The sequence below is a fragment of the Podarcis pityusensis genome (genome assembly GCF_964106645.2).
Source record: "Podarcis pityusensis genome assembly, chromosome: 6".
NCBI classification, from domain to species: Eukaryota; Metazoa; Chordata; class Lepidosauria; order Squamata; family Lacertidae; genus Podarcis; species Podarcis pityusensis.
The window spans coordinates 38,117,071-38,138,061 of NC_138030.1; the positions used below are offsets into that span (position 1 = coordinate 38,117,071).

General features: G+C 41.7%; 1 long non-coding RNA gene across 2 annotated transcripts in view; it reads left to right on the top strand.

Moving 5' to 3' along the window:
* The window catches only part of LOC308479357, a 91,246-nt gene that overhangs the window by 61,430 nt on the left and 8,825 nt on the right, over positions 1-20,991 (top strand). The window contains exon 3 of one of the 2 annotated variants that reach the window (XR_013987640.1): positions 19,061-19,230. The exons of the other annotated variant lie outside the window; for it this stretch is intronic. This is a non-coding gene — a long non-coding RNA (uncharacterized lncRNA). Of the gene's footprint in view, positions 1-19,060; positions 19,231-20,991 lie in introns of those variants that run through there. 2 annotated transcript variants of the gene reach the window in all.

Consider the following 20,991-nt stretch of genomic DNA (forward strand, 5'->3'; position numbering starts at 1 on the left):
GTGCTACCTGCCAGGTGATTGATCTGGTCCATTCGGAGCATCAGATCATAGCATTCTGTAATATAATTTTGCTTATGTGATTTGTCTTTGTATGTGATCGATGTGATAAATACTATTTAAAAAATATATATTGCAAGGCAAAGTGTGTTATTTCTCACTAAAGCAGGCAGCCAAAGGGGCATGCTCTGCCCCCGTGCTATGTGTCTCATGAAGCAGAAAAGCAATTCAGTCAGACTAAAGGGCTACAGACAAAGTGGTATATTCTTGGCAATAAATGCAAATGATTTGAATTCATTTCCCTGCTTAGAGAGAGAGAGAAATTAAAGCTAAAGATATTGCAGATCAAGGATTTCAACTTTAAGCTGGCACAAAATTATCATAAAAGAAAACAAGTGACTAAAGAGGGGGGAAGAGGGGGAGATGCCTCTGAAATAATCTGTGCTAATGAACAGACCCCTGCTCTGGGTTTGAAGTACCTCTCTGCTCTGCAGCTCCCCTCCCCCCACCCCCCACCATGCACAATGGCATCAGGCCTTTGCTGCAATCAGTCGGCTAAGAACAGCTTGTAAATATTTGGATGCTCATTGGCCCATGAGGATAAATCGTCCTCCCTTAACATCAAAGAGTTCCTTTGCTAGTGCCTTTGTTAGGTAACAAATGGTTGCAGTTTCTGAAGCACATTCAGATTTCTTTTAATGAGTTGTGACATTTTTCTTAGCCTTTTTTCCCCCAGAAGGAGAGTGAAGTGGTCCATGCTTGATTATTAATCATGATGAAACAAAGAATAATAATGCTGATTTCTTTCATTCTGCTTGCAAAGACCAGAAATAGACAGAAGTTCGCCAGTGCAAAGATAAATGGATTCTCTTATATAACAATTACCGGAGTGTTCTTCTGTATACCAAGAAAGAACACAAGAGCCACTTTGCCACAGCATCCAAACACTTCATTTATCTACAGTGCAGTTGAGCAGAGTCACTACCCTTGTTGAACTGAAATGTTGCGCAACTGTTGTCACAATTACTTTGTTTTCCCTTTTTCCTGGTTGGATGTCACCCAACAATGAGTACACTGGGATTTTTGAGGAGGTCCAGCCCCACCGTGAAGGAACTGTAGAGCACTCGACAGAGTTTTGACCATGCTCAAAATTGGAATCCATAATTGAGCTGTGTCCTTCAAATTTCAGCTATTCAGTTGTGGCATCCTTGGGTAGTCATGCGTGGTAATGGAGTGTACCAAAGGGACAGTGCAAGCCAGGATCAAAGAAGGTGAATTGGGGGTGGGAAATGAACTGGGGATCCTGTTGATGGCATACAGTCCATTTCCCAGTTCAGGAAAGCTTTGAACTAGAGCCTGGCACTCTTAAAGCCGTTATTTCAGCAATGAAACAGCTTAGATTATTCTGAGAAGCACATGCCAGTTAATATCTGTTGGTGCCTGCTTGCCCCCCCCAACCTGCCCCCTTCCATTGCCCCCTCACTCAGAGCAATGAATCCTCAGTGGGGTGCCATGGCCCTGCTGAGCATGGCCAGGAGCCGGCTGTATTGGAAGACTGTGGGGCAACCAGAGGGCATCAAGTTGGAACAGGAAATGGACCGTCCTTTTGTGCACTGGAGCACCGTTCCTATCAAGCACTTTCAGCCCAGCCTGCCCAGATTGCGTATTCCAAAACTGAAAGATACTATCAATAGATATTTAGCTGCTCAGAAGCCACTATTGAATGAAGAAGAGGACAGAAATAGTGAAAAAACTTGCTAGAAAGTTTGAAACAGGGGAAGGGAAATTTATACATCCTGCTCTTCTGGAACATGATAGAATGAATAAACATGCAAGTTATTTATCAGGCCAAGGATTTGATCACCAGTGACTTACCCTGAAGTACCTTGTCCAGCACAGAGGTTGATGTATTCCTGATCAAGCCTACAAGAATGATCAAGCCTACAAGAACATAAACCATATTATACTAGTACATTAGGCAGCAGTTATTCATGGTGGGTTTGAACGAGTGGTGCTAGATGGTTTTGGAGTTGGATACAATGTGATGATGGGATGGGAAGTACAGTGGTACCTCAGGTTAAGAACTTAATTCGTTCTGGAGGTCCGTTCTTAACCTGAAACTGTTCTTAACCTGAAGCACCACTTTAGCTAATGGGGCCTCGCGCTGCCGCCGTGCCGCTGCTGCACGATTTCTGTTCTCATCCTGAAGCAAAGTTCTTAACCCGAGGTACTATTTCTGGGTTAGTCTGTAACCTGAAGCGTCTGTAACCTGAAGCATATGTAACCCAAGGTACCACTGTAATATAACTAGCTCTTTAGAAAAAGACTTAGAAGAATTTATAAAATGCCTTGAGTATACCTTAAATGATATATCTGACATCTTAGAATGATGAAGTCTTAAATTAATAGTATCAGACTTCCCATTATTTTGAGCTAGCAAAATAATGACACAAAATAAACATTTTAATATTGTGTGGACTACCAGGAAATGCAACAGTTAGAAAAGGAACTTTTCTTGGACCATAGCTGTCAACTTTCCCCTTTTTTAAAGGGAAATGCTTTTATTCCAAATAGGATTCCTTGCAAGAAAAGGGAAAAGTTGACAGCTATGTCTTGGACACTGTAGAAAGCCCAACAATTCAGACAAAAAGTTAAAGCACTTCTTGGTGAATGACAATATACTAATAATCTAATTTTTTGTTACTGTATAGTATTGCTGTATATATATTCCTGTATATTATTGCTATTATTGATTTTATAATATATAAAATCAACAATAATATAATATTTTTCCTAGTTTTTTATCTCTTCTGTTTCTGTGGCTGTGTGTGTGTGTGTGTGTGTGTGTAGGCCAAGAACTGGAGATTGAGCTTCAACCCACTAAGCTACGGCTCCCACAAATTAAGGGAAACTTAAATTAAGGGGGAATTAATGGAGGTTAGCTTACACCAATACACTGCACTTGCTTTTCTTCTTATGAAGCAATTTTAGCCACAACATAGCATTATTTATACACCTTGGAATTTGAGGAGCTGGTAACCCAAGAATTTCCTGCGCTAAAACTGTTCAGAGATTTGAAAGTATTGGCAGGCAACTCTTTGGTTTCCCCTGTTGCCAGTCCAAATTTGTTCTTCCCGGTCCAGATAACATCAAAAGGCATGCAACAACAACAGAAAATCTCCAAATATTTGTAATTAAAAGCAGTCCTCTCTCTTCATCGGGGCCAGTGTTGCTAGCTCATTGGGTGCCAGAGCCAGCTAATATTTGCCAAGGAAAATATTCTTGCTAAAACCTTATTCCTTATCTAAATACTGAGATGGTCTGGAAATGGAACTTGGCAGAAACCCACAAATTTTACTCATAGGATTTAATCATGTGTGCATGGGGCGGGGGGGAGGTAAATGCCTAACTTTGATCCAGTTGGTTTTTTATAAAAAAAATGATTGAAATAGGTGGGTAGGCTGCTTAGCCAAATGCCCTACAGGTCACACAGCTTGAGGAGCACATGGAATGTTGCACAGTGCCAGTCACTGTAACACAGTAAACACACTTTTCTCTTCCTTTATTTTTAAAGCTGTGTGCTCTTTTACCAATCTGTACACTGGGCACCAAATTACTGACAGGTGACTCTACCTAATTCATGTTTCCTTGTCCAACTTTTCTGAATTTCCACTACAGTTCTCCAACCAAGCAATGTGGGCAAAATCAACATATTAGTAAAGAAATAGCATACAAAATGCATTATTTTAGGTAAAATTGCTTGCAAAAATATGTATTTGGGGGCTAATGAATTTTTGCAAGGGTTTTCTTTAAATAAAATAAAATAAATTGTAACCTGATGTGGATAGGTGGAGAACTGAACTGCAAATTGGAAAAATGAGAGAAACTGAAACTGACAGATTCACCTATCCCTACCGACAGGTTTGATTAGTGTTTATTATATCAAGTATCACTTTGCACCAAGAATTGCCCCACTGTCATGAAGATCATGATCATTACAGAATGGAAAGAGCAAGGCAGTAGTGATCAGCTATGACCTGGAAAGCTTGAAGCCAAAAATCTCAGCTATAGCCTAAGCAGCCATAACTGAGGCTGTGGGAAAATGCATACTCAGCCAGAGGCCTTTTGAAACTTTTTAATGCTGCCAGTCATCTGACTGTAAATGGAAGAGGTGCAATAAAAACTTTCAGTACTGTCTAATATTTAACACTCAGTCTAAACATTTCAACCAGCAAAGATAAAAGATCTACATATTTCTATTAATTAATGTAACTGCCTTTGCTGCCATGTGAGTTTCTCACAGCATTTAATGCAATTATTGCACAAGCTTTTAATGTAAGAATAATTCTCTTTCTATGGGGGAAAGTATATGTAGTTTGTTTTAGCTCAGACAAGCTAATTTTGTTGGAGCAAAGACAAATTAATGGGTTTCAGCCAGAGGTGGCTTTACACTAGTGGAAATCATTCTGCTCATACACGGCAGGTCACACAGTTTTTGCCAGTCCTTAGTATTGCACGCACGCATGCACACACACACACACACACACACACAAAATATCTGCTTCTGAGACTCTGAAGGAATATAGGATATGGTGCAAATGGGGTGTAAGGGTATCAGGGGGTTGCTCGAGAGCAATCAGGCAAATGCCTCCCTGGTCTGTTGTGAAGCCTTGTTATTGGTGCCAAAAAAACCTTCACCATGCAGAGCACCACTATTCCGTGGCTCGCTCATTCACTGGCAGAATCTGAGAGTGGGCGGTCCTTAAACCTTCCCCAGCAGAGTAGTTTCTTGACACCCCGTCTGTGCTTCCCCTCTCTGCGTGGAAGCCTACTGCGCAAGGAGGGCATGGGTAACGGAGGACCTCTCTCCTCCCCTCTTTGCTCAGGCAAGGTGTCCTGGCACCGCTTCTCCTCCTCCGAGCCCTGCAGCTCCTCTCCACTGGAGGCGTAGTTACTCTCCTCCACTGAGAAGGTGCTGCTTCCAACGATCTTTGGGGGCTCTCTCTCTAATCCATCCGGCTTATACCCTCTTGCCCCTGAGCCGCTGGCAGTTCCCTGACATGGGGGGATCACAATATGCAAGAAGAAACATTTTCCACTAGTGCAAAGCCATCATTGGATACAACCTAATGATTTTTGCTTGAATTCAAAACAAGTTCTCTGATCGTGTGTGGAACTCTGTCCAGGAGAATTGGCCAAATGCAGCTGTTTTAATTCAGTCAACGCTTAACCTGACACCCTCTCCTCTGTTTTCCTTAACTCTGTCTCTGAATTTGAACCTTGGGCTTTGTTCATTTAAATTGTGGAAGCTGCCTGCCCAGTCTTTCTCTCTCATCATCCTTTACTACTTCTAGATCTTTTGCTGCTTTTGATGTTTTAGTTTCCTTTCTGCTGCATTCCTCTGGGGTTTTTTTCTCTTTGTGCTAAAAGTAAACCTAGAATTTGTTTAAATATTATCATTCCAGCAGCTCCAGATCCTGGTCCAAAATTTCATTCCAAAATATGCTATGCTCCTGATAAATCTGCTGTGCATTTACCCTAAGAACATATTTCCATTGCAGATTAAATTTCTCCTGTGATTTTGATTGCATGGCTTAGTGTACCAGTTCAATTGCTCCCCATTAGAGAAACATCTTACATTTTCACACATTTACTAAGCCTGGAACATCTAGATTATCCTTCAGGATATATGGATGCAGGCTTGATTTCTGTTATGCTCACAAGTGCTTCCCACTTTGAAGAAACCCTTCAGCAAGATCTGTACAAATCACAAGTATTGCCTAGTCCGTTTATGATAGACGCCTTTTTATTATTTCTCATAACTAAGACTGTAAAACATATGAAGTTGTCTTGCTCACCCACCTCCCACCAGACTGAAGACACAAGACATTTAGGGACACACCAGCCAAATGGCTGATCTGTGTCCTTCATCACCGACTCACCAAGAATGAGCAAGGGAAGGCCATAGAGGAGAAGGGCTGTAGTTCGGTGGTGAACTTCGGATTTGCTTGCCTAAGGTCCCAGATTAAATCCCTATCATCTCCAAGTAGAGCTGGTAGAGAAATCCCTGTCTTAGAGAGCTCTTGTCAGTCAGTGTATGGAGCTAGATTAGACCAAAGGTCTGATTCAGTATAAGGCAGCTCTCAATATTTGTACCGTAATGCTTTCTTCTAAGCTGCTTTGTGCATCTTCAGACAGAGTAGGGTAAAGAAGAAAATCTGCTTCCAGGGGAACAATTGAAATTGGTAGAAGTAGGGGACACCTAACTCTTTCGTCATCCATTATTTTCCCACTCCAAATTACCTCCAGAGGATTTCCCTTCCCCTTCCAGATTTCTGTGTTCTATTTGGGCAAATATGCATTGAAACCCTGTGGAAGGCAGAAACATTGAAGTAGATACAGAGTTAGGGAAAAGCTAACCTGCTTTTCTCCCCTCCTCCCCTCTTTTCTGATACCAAACACTCTTCCAGTTGTGGTTGTCTTTCCTGTTTAAAAGGGGCCACTGGGGCAATATTACATGCATCTGCATGTAACATCTAGATTTACTCTTTCAGTTCAGATCAACATCACAGATGCCTTAAACTGACATGGTAAATAACCAGTGCAGATAAGCACGAAGTCATTTGTTTTCAGTAGTTTCTATGACAGAGATTGCAGTTGCACATCCTGTTTTCTAATGAACAGGAATATAGCTAAACAGAAAGCTGCAGAACGTGGTCAGTCAGTTTCCTTAGATGACATCAAGTCTAAAGACGGTTGATTATCCCCAGATAGCATCACCAAAATGATTTGTAAGTGTTCTCTAAACTTTAGAGAATTGATTTATTTATGAAAATATTTGGCTAAAAGAATTGTGTCGTGTCTGTTTTTTTGCTTGGAAACATTTGAAAGCCAAGACATTTGTTGTGATTTGTTTTTGTTACCAAATGCCAAAATGTTTGACTTTTCAGAAACAAGTATGTTAGGTCTTAGGGCAGAAGAGGAGACTGTAAATTACATGGCAAACAGCAGTCCCATATATCCTCTGCCTCCATTCCTTCTGCAATATGACACTATGTGACATGATGGCATCAGTTTCCAGAGGAATAACTAATGAAGTATTAGTCTTTTGCAACAAAAACTAAACAAGACGCTTGTGACATTTTAAAATATTTGCTTGTAGGCTATTGTTCTCCGTAGTCTTTTCTTACTTACTTAATTTCTGTATAGGTGATATAGCTCATTGGGGAGAGATGGATAGATCTTGGTTATCTTCTTGTAGATATTTTGTCTGTTTGCTACCTTGGCTGTTTTTTATGGAAAGGCAATATATAAATGTACAAATAAATGAACATGAATAAATAGAAGGAAAGGTGTTTCAGTCAGATTCTTAGAGTGATGTCAAGTTTAAAGTCTTTTGAACATCTTAGGTGATCAAGTAGAGCAGGGCAACCATATCTTGCCCTCCCGATCTTTTGGACTGCAACTCCAACAATCCCTTACCATTAAGCATGGTGGCTAGGGCAGATGGGAGATGTAGTCCACAGCATCTGTAGGGCACCATGTTGGCTATTCCTAAAGTATTCCACATGTGGTGTGGCTGTGGGCTTGTCGACAGATAGATAGATAGATAGATAGATAGATAGATAGATTTCCAGCTGCGGATAACATTTCATGCATTTAATGTAGTGAATTCCAACTCAAGAAAATCTTTGCTACCATTTAATTATTAACCTTTAGAATCTCACAAGACTCTCTCCTTTTCATAACATCATCACACTCCATGTTTCTCTGTACCTTCTCCACCAGGCAACTAGAAAGGTCAGGGACAGCCCAAGTCCATTGTGCTGTTATAGGCATGGTTACTGGTGGGTTCCTGCTGAACCCCTCCTTCACCTCCAGTCTTGGAGCTGACCCTGTTAGCAGAAGTAGCTGCTGTCCTCTTTCATGAGTACTGTCTCTGAGGTACTTATTTCACTGCTGGAGTGGAATATTAATGTGAACAATTATTTGTACGTATGACCCCACTCTAAGAATGTATGAGTCCAAATAAACACCATCTTTGTTCAGGAGCTGATTCAGAGTCTTTTGAAACAGAAGGGATAGAAGCTGCAAATTCACCACTTCTACCTCAAGGCCTGCAGTGCCAATGAGTGAAGCAGCAGCATTACTTTTGGAAAGAGCATTTTGAACCAGAAAGGAAGACCAAGAAGAGAAATGCTCAGATCCCCAAGCCTGCTTTTAAAATGCCCTTTTATTTCATTATAATTTTTCTTGGTGCTTTGCAAGAAAAAAAAGCGAAAAGACCAGCTGTATGGCCAGAGCTCCATAGGAACCATTTTCCCCGCACTACATTGCTATTACGTTTTTCCTCTAGACCCCCAGAAAGAGCAATGTTTAATTGGTGTCCTGGTGAAATAAAATATTTCAAATGGCTGAGTTTTCCATCCTTTGCTGCAGAACTAATCCCCCCAATATCCAGGGGCCCCTCACTGAGTATTCAACTAAAGAAAGGAATCAGCAGTGAGCTCTCCTTAATACATCTGGCCACAATGCTCAAACTCCCTAGGTACCTTTATCGTACAATAACCCAATACATCAATTAAACCCAACAGACCTTTCTTCAATAATCACCACCTCGCACAATAAATCTCTTTCAGTGATCATTTCTTTTCTACTCACAGCAGACCCTTTTGCATATGGGATGTCTTAGTGGACGTCTCTCTCCTTTTTTTAATGTTAGCTTGGTGGCAGGGGTAAAGTGAGAAATAATAATTCAATCGCATAAGCTGGAATGTGGTATCTGTTTTTGATGTTTTCTACTTCAGCTGCCCACTACCACATATGCACACCAAATCAAAGGGCAGCTTTTAGAAAGCAGATGCCTAATAGAAATGATGGTTTCAGGTTATATTATAATTTGAAAGAATGTGCTTTTCCAGCAGAAATCCATACCCTTAAGCTTCTGGACACAACCCACCTGCACATTTTCCTAATATTCTGCTGTGTCCTTATGCAGCTCCTGTTCATTTAAATCAGAAAGAAAACTCAGGTGGATTGTGCCCTTTATTAGAATTTGTACAACAAAAGTTAAAAACAGAGAGATTCTCCTTCAGGTTTTTAAAGAATGTATTTATGACTATTAAATATCTACCCAACAGGCTGTAGAATGTTAAGCCAACAGGAGATATAACTAATATTTGAGAACTGAATTTTTCTTTTTCTTTTTAAATATTTTTAATATTAACAACAAAATATAACAATATGCCAAAACAAGAAAGAAACAATTCCAAATCTTACAGATTAAAACATGAAACTAAGAATGAAAGAAAACAAAAAGAAAAAAGACAAATAAAAAAGAGGAAAAACAGACATTTTCCCAACACCATATTTATCGTTACATAACCAAAATTGATAAAACAAAGACTTCCACCGATCTCACAACACTTCATTTCAGTCTTGTTATATCTTTCTGTATTTCCTTATTATGTAAATTTGTGTGTGTGTGTATCAATATTCCTTCCTCTTTCTATTCACGAGAACTGAATTTTTCTGGAGAATGAGTCTTGCTACCTTAGTTTTATTTTCATTCGCACCCCATGCTTCTCTTTCCCCCCACATTTTCTCTGTAGTCAACATCATTCCCTTCCCACTGTCTGCCAAGAAATACCTTTTACTAGAGGGGTGAGGAATGCCTTCTGGCTGGCAGGACATATCTCCCTACCCCAATGGTCAAATTTGACAGGTGAGCAGGGTCTCCATCTTGTCCCTCACCTGATGTCAGGTGGCAGAGTGCTTTGAAGCCTGAAATGTTGAGACTTCAAAGCACAGAACGGGACTGTTTGAAAGCCAGTTTGAAAACACACACACCCCGCCGCCCCAGAGGTTTAAACAGCAGCAAAGTTCAGAAAACCAAGATAAATGATGCCACTCAGTGTAGACAATACTGAGCTAGATGGACATTTTTTTAATGTTTGGATGTAGGATCAGTGGTGGGCCAAAGCTTACTGTGGGATTCACACCCCAAATTCCTTATTTGTTATGGGCATCATGCTTTCATGAGCACTGTGAAAACATGAAAATTATGAATGAAGAAAACTATTGTGGTTCATGAAAGAGACAGTTGCCTGGTCATTAAGATATATTATATTACGGGGTATTCCAAAGCTTACTTCGGGGTTTGGCACTAGGCCTGTTAGCAGACCCGCTCTGTCTTACAAAGATGTCTGCAAGAGTGACATGAAAGCTGGCAACATTAACCCCATAGTGTGGGAATCCCTTGTGGATGACCACCATGCCTGGAGACAGACAGACAAGTTGTGTATCCACAGCAGTGACCACAGAAGGAATGACCACTTGGAGGAGTGCAGAGAGAAAAAACTCTATAGAGCACCTGTAGCAGCAAAACCTTCACCTCTCCGACATGCAGTAAAACATGTCTCTCCTGTATTGGTCTCTACAGCCACAGCCTCCACAGCCACAGCAGGTACTGTTACTCTTCAGTGGATTGACTCTTCCATTGTCTCTGAAGAGAGACGGATGCCAACAACTTTGGGGTTTCGGGACATACTATATGCTTTAGTTCTATTTTAAGTTTTCTGATTGAGCTGCATTTTCAACTTTCAAATAAAAGATTGAGAACTTCTAACCAGCTTCAACACCATAAAAAGGGAACGTGATCATTGCAAGCAATGGAACTGTATGCACTACAAGAGCTTTTATCCCTGCCCCTTCAGAATAATAATGTCTGAAACTCCTGACTGAGAGCTCATAGCTCAGGCATAGGCAAACTCAGCCCTCCAGATGTTTTGGGACTACAACTCCCATCATCCCCAGCTAACAGGACCAGTGGTCAGGGATGATGGGAGTTGTAGTCCCAAAACATCTGGAGGGCCAAGTTTGCCTGTGCATGTACTAGCTGATATATCTTCACAGCTTTGTGGGAAGAAAGTAGGCAGCCATTTATCTCTTGTTCTTGAGTTTGCCTCAAAATCTCTCTTTTGGCCATCCTTCCCCAACCTGGTGCCCTCCAGATGTTTGGGACTTTAGCTCCCATCAGCATGCTAACTGGGGATGATGGGGTTGCAGTCCAAAAGATCTGGAGTATTCCAGCTTGGGAAAGCTATTTAAAACTTAGGAGCGTGTTTTCATGAAGATGCTGCGTTGCACAGAGATCTTTTTCATGAAGTGTTCAAAATATCTCCCCATATAGGTGTCTAAGAACAGTAGCTAAGTGAGCCATGACAAAACCTGAACACTGCTTCCTTATAGGAAAAAGCATATTCAATATGCTGTCATGTATGAATTATGGACAAGGGTCTTTTCCCCCTTTTCCTTTTTTTTTGTATGTATGCATGCATTGAGAAAACGCAGATGTCCCTGCCTAATATGCTCCAATAAGGGTTATAAGAGCTATAGTGCTTTTAAAGGAGGGACATCCATTATTCTCAATGAAGCTGTCACTTTCTGAAATAAGGGGTGTTGCTTTAAAATAAAGGACATCTGGCAACTCTGACACTAGCACCCCAGCCCACGCACACATATATATTCTGACAGCTGTACAAGTTCAAAGCCGAATGCCTGATCTGACTATTAGAAGATGATGAAGCCTTAAAAGAACTAGAATAACTCTGCTTGTCTGTTTCTCCTCAAGGACTATGTGGAAACGTCTTAGTTAGTTAATCAATAATTGACTTAATAGCCCATAATGGCTCATTCTGATCAGATACAGTCCATTGGACAAATGTTCAGCAAATTACAGTCCTTTATGTTCTCCATTCATGTACGGCTGTACAACTTTCATTCAGTTGCTTTATTTTATACAAGATTCCATAGAGAAGCCAGAAAAATTAAGATTTATGCATATGTGCATTATCTAGACCTGACATATCTCAAGAATCACCCTTCTTTTATATGTACCCACTCAAGCCCTGAGATCAGTTTCAGAATCCCAGCTTTGTCAGAGATTCAACTGCCAGGTTAAAAGCGGAGGCCCTTTTCAGTGATGGCCCCAAAGTCTGAAATGGCCTCACTACTGAGAGGGTTTGGCAGAGCGCCAGTGAATGGGTACAAGGAGGAAGGCCTTTTAAGTGATGGCACCAAAGTTTTGGAATGATTTTCCTAGTGAGGTTCATTGATCTTTGAAATGTCAGCATTTCAAAAAGGATTTTAATGCATAATACTTGCTTATTAAAGATTGTTTTACAGTTTGCTTTGTCAATTTTATAACTATGGTTTTGATGTTTGCATTGGGCTGTGCAATTAAATTCACCTCACAGAAGACCAATTTAAATGAACCTGTTGGTAATGCCCACTAATTTCAATTGGTCTACTCTAGGTATGATTAATGTTGCAAACAATCTATTGTTCTAAGTAGTTCTTGTTTTATATTTGGGTGTGCATTTTATAGAAAAGATGGGTACAAAAAAAGAATAAATATGCGCAAATTAGCAGAGAGGAAGAAGCAAAACAGTATTGCAGCTACCTGTAATAGACTTCTGGGGGTATTATATTTTATTTTTTAAGCATCTAGCAATTTCACAGCAGCAACATCTCAAAGGGAATGACTGGTTGCTGGGGGAAAACAGGAAAGTCTTTTGCTGATAATGAAGGTGTGTGCTTTTTCCTGGGTTTGTTACCTGGCCCAGTAGAACTGGGTGGTTGTTTTGCAGCCTGCGCAATATTTGCTTTAGCCTAACTTCCATGATAAGCAATGTACAAATATAATGTGTGTATATTTACATTAAAATACAGGGGCCAGCCTTCTAGTTAACTACAGAGTTGTTAACAGGCCCTATAAGAAGTGTCTACATATGAAACACACAGAGGGACTTCACTCATTCATCTGCCAAACAGCTCCCCTAAAAGGAACTGTTGCTCACCATAAACGTGGCAGATTACAAGACTTTTACTATGAAACAGCAAATGGCTCTCTCCACCACTTCTCACTCCATGAAGAGGTGGTAGTACCAGAATTCCTATTTCATCTCACTCACCAGAAAATTATTTTATTTCCTATGATGTAGGGAGGGATCCCAGGTGGTTGTTTCACTCAGTCCTGTTTGCTAGCACATAATATTATTGGTCCACATTCCAGCACATATAGCACATCCTCGCTACAGTCAGTAATCACAACGCTGACTTCAGATTGGGCATGGTCACTGTCACCACTGCCTATTCACTTCCCCTTCCCCTCCAGGCTCAGTTTATGCAATGACACAGAGGGATTGCAGAAGGGAAATGGAGGCTGTTGTTCCATCTACTTATTGTTGCAGCAGTTTGGGTGCTCAGGAAGACTTGATCAACAAGCAGTATGGCCAGAAAGCTCCAGGGCTTGGCTGTTGGGTCCCTGGTGGAGGGAGTGGAGACAGAGAGAGAGACTTGGCAGGTTCCCAACAAGGCTGATCCCTGATGTCAGCCCCAGATGTTCTACTTCCACTGTCAGAGGCTGCATCCCTGTGAATGCCAGTGGGCAGAGTGCTGTTGTGCCCATATCTTGCTTGTAGGCTTCCCACAGGCACCTGGTTGGCCACTGTGAGAACAGGATGCTGGACTAGATGGGCCATTGACATCAGCCAACATGCTCTTCTTGTGTCCAGAACAGTAATCACAGTCGACCTAGAAAAGATGCAAGTACTGTATTTTTTGCACCATAACACTCACTTTTTTCCTCCTAGAAAGTAAGGGGAAATGTCTGTGCGTGTTATGGAGGGAATGCCTACGGGTGGCATGCCCACGGATTTTCCTCCTCTAAAAACTACGTGCGTGTTATGGTTGGGTGCGTGTTATAGAGCGAAAAATACGGTATTTTGAATGAGCTACTTGTGTAAAACTCTCAATATTCTATGGAGAAATGAAACTCTAGAGTCTAGGTCCAAACTAAAAAGCATTATGAGGCTTTTGTGCCACTGTGACTTGCATGATGTGTAGTGCAGACTGCCCATCTAGCAGCACCTTAGCAGAGAAAACATGTCAAAGCTCAATAAAGTATTCACTCACGCTATGTGTGTATGTATTTATGTGAGCATATGCATTTAAATTACTACCTTCCTTCCCAAACAGGGATTTCCACAAGGAAACAGAGTAGATGCAAAGCCCTGACCTGCCTTTAAGAACAGCAAATGGCAATGGGGAAATATAGAGCACTGTAGTGTTGGCATTGTCCTCTCAGGATTGTTTGCAAGGCCCAGGAGTGTAACTAGCAAGGATGCAGAAGGGTATTAATGAAAAGAGTTATGAGGGCCTGTGACACATAATGGTCACATTACTAGACTATTTTCCAGGCTGGGAATGAAGTGGACGTCTGTGTAACTGCAGTGAAACCTGGCATGCAGCTTCCTTGCTGTGTTAAGTTCAGTACCTAGCCAAGCTGGAAGCTGCACTGATTGGACTTACTGGAATTAACAATATGATGATGGTCAATGAGTATTACTGAACTAAAGCAGCAATAATGATCCTGATCATGATGACGATCATGAGGCTTAATGTGCTTCAGGCATCAACAAATAGTGGTTGTCAACTGGCTTTTGGAGACTTGTTACTAGGAATGGCTGATGGAGGAGAAATGTAGCTACGAACTCCAGCATCAAGAAGAGAAGCTTGGCAAGGGACAAGAGAAAGGCATGGATGAATCAGTAGCCCCAGTCCATTGGGATTTGGCAGCCTGGAGCTCCGAGGGGATGGGGCATGACTTTGGAAAGATCTGTCTTTGGTCTTTGGGTTAGGGTTAGGGAAAGTGGGAAGGATAGTATTTAAATTTGTTAGAATAGCTGCATAAAACATAAATATTGTTCAGACCACAATCAATCATGAATGCATGGATGAAGTGGGGTTATGCCCATTGCCCCTGCCCACGGGCATCCATGGGTTTGGTGGAAAGGCTGAACACAGCCAACATACAACACAAAGCTACATGTAGGCTCTGTATCTGGTGTCTTACTTTGGCAATGTGCATAATCTGATAGAAATTGCCTGCTTATATACAACTTGTACATGTGTACATTCTTTTTGCTCCTTTGAATGAGCATATGGAGTTCATAAAAAGGTAAAGGTAAAGGGACCCCTGACCATTAGGTCCAGTCGTGGCCGACTCTGGGGTTGTGGCGCTCATCTCGCTTTAAACTGACTAATGTGGGGGAGGGAGACAGTGCTCCTGAAGGTAGGAGTCTATCAATTGATGAAGATGATCATCCAAATGTCATAGACAAAATGGAGCAAACAGCATGCAGACCTAGTGGTGGGAGGAAAAAATCCTTAAATAAGAGACACGGGGGAATGATTAATGGACTTCAATGTCTGTACACTAATGTGCAAAGCATGGGAAATAAACAAGATGAGCTTGAGCTCTTGATACAGCAAACTAAATATGACATAATAGGCATCACTGAAACCTGGTGGGATAAGTCCCACGATTGGAATGTAATAATGGAGGGATACAATCTATTTCAGAGAAACAGACCAGACAAGAAAGGAGGAGTGGCGTTATATGTCAGGGATGTGTATACCTGTGAAGAGATCCAAGATTTAGAACCTCAAAGCCAAAGTGAGAGCATTTGGGTCAAAATTAAGGGAGAGAAGAATAACAGTGACCTCATTGTGGGAGTTTACTATAGATCCCCAAGCCAAACGGAGGACATAGATGATGCCTTCCTGGAACAGATGGCCAAGCATGCAAAAGGAAGGGAGATAGTAGTAATGGGGGGCTTCAATTACCCGGATATTTGTTGGATGTCAAACTCAGCCAAGAGCATAAGGTCAAACAGATTCCTCACTGGCCTTGCAGACAACTTCATTGTCCAGAAAGTGGGAGAAGCAACAAGAGGAACAGCCATTTTAGATCTGGTCCTAACCAATGTTGAGGACCTGGTTAGTGGGGTAGAAGTGGAAGGATCATTAGGCACGAGTGATCATGCTCTTCTGAAGTTTACTATACAGCGGAAAGGAGTAGCCAAGCATACTAGGACTCAATTTCTTGACTTTAAGAAAGCCGACTTCATAAAACTTAGGGAAGTGCTGGGTGAGATCCCATGGACAGTAATACTAAAAGGAAAGGGAGTTCATGATGGCTGGGAGTTTGTTAAGAGGGAGACAGTAAAAGCACAACGTCAGGTAATACCAATGAGACAGAAACATGGAAGGTGCCTAAAGAAGCCAGGGTGGCTATCTAAAGAACTTTTAACTGAGTTAAGATTAAAAAAGGATGTGTACAAAAAATGGAAAAGGGGGGAAACCACCAAAGAGGAATTCAAACAAATAGCCAGCACGTGTAGACACAAAGTCAGAAAAGCTAAAGCACAGAATGAACTCAGGCTTGCTAGAGAGGTTAAAAGCAACAAAAACGGCTTTTATGGGTATGTTCGTAGCAAAAGGAAGAACAAAGAAACAGTGGGGTCACCCAGAGGAGAAGATGGTGAAATGCAAACAGGGGACACAGAAAGGCCTGAACTCCTCAATGCCTTCTTTGCCTCAGTCTTCTCCGATAAAGAAAACAATGCCCGACCTGAAGAATTTGGAGCAAATGATTCAGCAGAGGAAACACAGCCCAGAATAACTAAGGAGATAGTACAAGAATACTTGGCTAGTTTAGATGTATTCAAGTCTCCAGGGCCAGATGAACTGCATCCAAGAGTATTAAAAGAACTGGCAGATGTGATCTCAGAACCACTGGCAGTCATCTTTGAGAATTCCTGGAGAACAGGCGAAGTCCCGGCAGACTGGAGGAGGGCAAATGTTGTCCCGATTTTCAAAAAGGGGAAAAGAGAGGACCCAAATAATTACCGCCCAGTCAGTCTGACATCAATACCAGGGAAGATTCTGGAGCAGATCATTAAGCAAACAGTCTGTGAGCACTTAAAAAGGAATGCTGTGATCACCAATAGTCAGCATGGATTTCTGAAAAATAAGTCATGTCAGACTAACCTGATCTCATTTTTTGACAGAATTACAAGCCTGGTAGATGAAGGGAACGCAGTGGATGTAGCCTACCTTGATTTCAGCAAGGCATTTGACAAGGTGCCCCATGATATTCTTGTAAAGAAGCTGGTAAAATGCGGTCTTGACTATGCTACCACTCAGCGGATTTGTAACTGGCTGACTGACTGAACCCAAAGGGTGCTCATCAATGGTTCCTCTTCATCCTGGAGAAGAGTGACTAGTGGGGTGCCACAGGGTTCTGTCTTGGGCCCGGTCTTATTCAACATCTTTATCAATGACTTGGATGATGGACTCAGGGGCATCCTGATCAAATTTGCAGATGACACCAAACTGGGAGGGGTGGCTAACACCCCAGAGGACAGGATCACACTTCAAAACGACCTTGACAGATTAGAGAACTGGCAAAAACAAACAAGATGAATTTTAACAGGGAGAAATGTAAAGTATTGCACTTGGGCAAAAAAAATGAGAGGCACAAATACAAGATGGGGGACACCTGGCTTGAGAGCAGTACATGTGAAAAGGATCTAGGAGTCTTGGTTGACCACAAACTTGACATGAGCCAACAGTGCGACACGGCAGCTAAAAAAGCCAATGCAATTCTGGGCTGCATCAATAGGAGTATAGCATCTAGATCAAGGGAAGTAATAGTGCCACTGTATTCTGCTCTGGTCAGACCTCACCTGGAGTACTGTGTCCAGTTCTGGGCACCACAGTTCAAGAAGGACACTGACAAACTGGAACGTGTCCAGAGGAGGGCAACCAAAATGGTCAAAGGCCTGGAAACGATGCCTTATGAGGAACGGCTAAGGGAGCTAGGCATGTTTAGCCTGGAGAAGAGGAGGTTAAGGGGTGATATGATAGCCATGTTCAAATATATAAAAGGATGGCACATAGAGGAGGGAGAAAGGTTGTTTTCTGCTGCTCCAGAGAAGCGGACACGGAGCAATGGATCCAAACTACAAGAAAGAAGATTCCACCTAAACATTAGGAAGAACTTCCTGACAGTAAGAGCTGTTCGACAGTGGAATTTGCTGCCAAGAAGTGTGGTGGAGTCTCCTTCTTTGGAGGTCTTTAAGCAGAGGCTTGACAACCATATGTCAGGAGTGCTCTGATGGTGTTTCCTGCTTGGCAGGGGGTTGGACTCGATGGCCCTTGTGGTTTCTTCCAACTCTATGATTCTATGATTCTATTGGCCGAGGGAGCCGGCATACAGCTTCCGGGTCATGTGGCCAACATGGCTAAGCCGCTTCTGGCGAACCAGAGCAGCGCATGGAAATGCCGTTTACCTTCCCACCGGAGCGGTACCTATTTATCTACTTGCACTTTGATGTGCTTTTGAACTGCTAGGAGCAGGGACCGAGCAACGGGAGCTCACCCCGTTGTGGGGATTTGAACTGCCGACCTTCTGATCGGCAAGCCCTAGGCTCTGTGGTTTAACCCACAGTGCCACCCGTGTCCCCATGGAGTTCATAGCCATGGATAAAAGGCAGAATCCTGCTTCCCCCTTCTGCACATTTGGTGAATATGTGAACATGGAAGGGGGTATAGGGTGCTGTTGTTCTGTGACAAAATGGTAACAAAATGCAATAAATAATTTGTTTCACTTATAGCTCAAATCTTAGCATCTAAGATCGAAGCCAGCTCAATACATAATGGCACCTTCTCCTCCATTCCACATATAGATTAGCAGACTGGTGATGGGATGGTGTCCTCCATTGCATTGCACCTAAGACATCAGGCCAGGCCAGGTGGCATACATTGGCCTGTCCTCCCACAGAAGAGAGTAGTTGGGGGGCTTTGGTGGAGCAACCAAGGGGCCGCCTCCATTGATATTCCCTCTGCAGTGAAGTGTGACAGTTGCCTTAATTTGCCCAAAGCTAGCCCTGTCCAACACCCCAGAGCTGATATGCTATTCCTTATTATTATTATTATTATTATTATTATTATTATTATTATTACTATATCACTCTTCATCTGAGGATCACAGGGAAGTTTAAAATACAAAAACACAAAAATGCATAATGTTGTAACAAACAAAAGCAATACCCCACCTGGTTTTATCCATCCCAAAACTCAAGATTTGGCAGGCTAGAAATCTTTTCATAGGTGATTTCACATTCATAGCTGGTATCCTTTTTACCCCCCTCAGGTGACATTGATCTTTGAACTCTGATAAAGAGAGAACCTGAAAAAGAGAGAGAGAGATATCTGCATTAGCATGATGATGTATAGGAGATCTGACCATTTGTCCTGTAATATGACTGCATATTCTCTTTTGTATAATGTTATAGTTTTCTCTTTATAGCATCCTTTTTTAATTAAAAAAAAATCTCTGACATGTATATTTAGTACCTTTCTGCACAATGGAAACCCATGCATTAAAAGATACAAACAAATGTCTTGGTATGAGTTACTGGCACAGCAAGGAGAACATGCCAAATGAAAATGTTCCATCTGCTAAACCGTTACCTCACTTTTAATTGTGGAGAACAAATAATGCAAATTAGAATTCACATTTGCAAAAAAAATCTGGCATAACATTCATCCTATTCTTTCAGTGTCTCAGAAAACACTATTTAGGATATTGCAGAATTCTAGGATAATTCTATCCTTTTCCAATGTATTCCGCCTTAGTCCTTTGGAGCCATTCTTAAGTAGCTTATGAAAGCAGGTTCAAAACAGCATATTATCTGAGCCTTCAATTTTTGGTATCTGAGCAGAAACTGTTGGCAATTGTGTTTTTGACAGTAACAAGACATCCTGTAACTCAAGAGTCTCAGGCATTCTGTTCTTCTGTCACTGAACTGAATGAAAACATATTTAAATGGGGGTGGGTGGGATCCCTGTTAATTTTTCCCTTCATTCAAATGGCAGGGTGCGGGGGAAGAGAAGAAAATCTCACATTTGCCAGGATCTTAGAGGGGAATGACAACAAACTGGTGAGGCAAAGAAAGATCATCTTCCATCTTCCAAGGATTAATCTAGAAAGAGCAAAATGAATGTGAAATAGCTTAATGCCATTTTTGCAAAAGAAGGGGCAGGAGAATTATAAAGTAAATGCTCCCCTCAATTTTTTCTCTGTTTTGCATGCACAGATTTTCCTGTTTGATGTTTCCATTCACCATTGAAGGTAATAACTGAGTAGAACTAATAATTTTGATATAATTGCCTATGATTCTCCTATAGCAGTGATTAAGGTTAAATTATTATTAGCTCTCTTGAATATTGCTTCAAAGTGGCGCAATGCCTGTGAGCACAGTTTTCCATTGTAGGTCTGCCTGGTACACCAAGGAAGCTATAGATGGTGCTGTTTTCTTTTCCTGTGATTTCCAGCGAAGCATTCAAGAAATCCTAACCAGGCACCCAGCTGGTTTCTTGGACAATATCCAAATTGGCTTTGTGTAAAAGAGAAGGGTCACTTGATTCACTGGAAAATATATCAAGATAGGGAAATATTATATGTTTTCCCTTGTGAAGTACAGTACAAACATTTGCCTTATTGCCTAACTATTGTGGTGATAATGGTGACACCACTGAACTCTGTCACAGCATTGATGTGCATGCAGGTTGTGATTTGCCACGAAGTAGAAAAATGTTCAAACTGAGAGGTGATCCAGATAGTTGTGAGCTTTGATTTTGACATGTTCTTCTCCTTCTCCTTCTCCTTCTCCTTCTTCTCCTCCTTCTCCTCCTTCTCCTCCTTCTCCTTCTCTGGCCATCACTCGAAGCTGAGTAAGATTGTCTTCCATGAAAATGGTCTTAACAGTGAGTCCATAAGTGACTGTGGAGGCCAATTTTGAATCCACCCATCCTTCCACAGTGGGGACATAGGTTTCTGGGAGGGAGTTGATCACAGTGAGGGTTTTCCAGACATGCCTTCCTCTTAGCTTGTTTCTTCTTTTTGCCCTGAGTTTGTGCTTCTTCAAAGTCCATGACACCTTTGGTAAAGGCTGTTCTCCAGTTGGAGCACTCTCAGGCCAGTGTTTCCCAGTTATCAGTGCTTATACTACATTTTTTCAGATTTGCTTTGAGAGTGTCTTTAAACCTCTTTTGTTGTTGCTTTTTGGGAGTAGAGTAGTT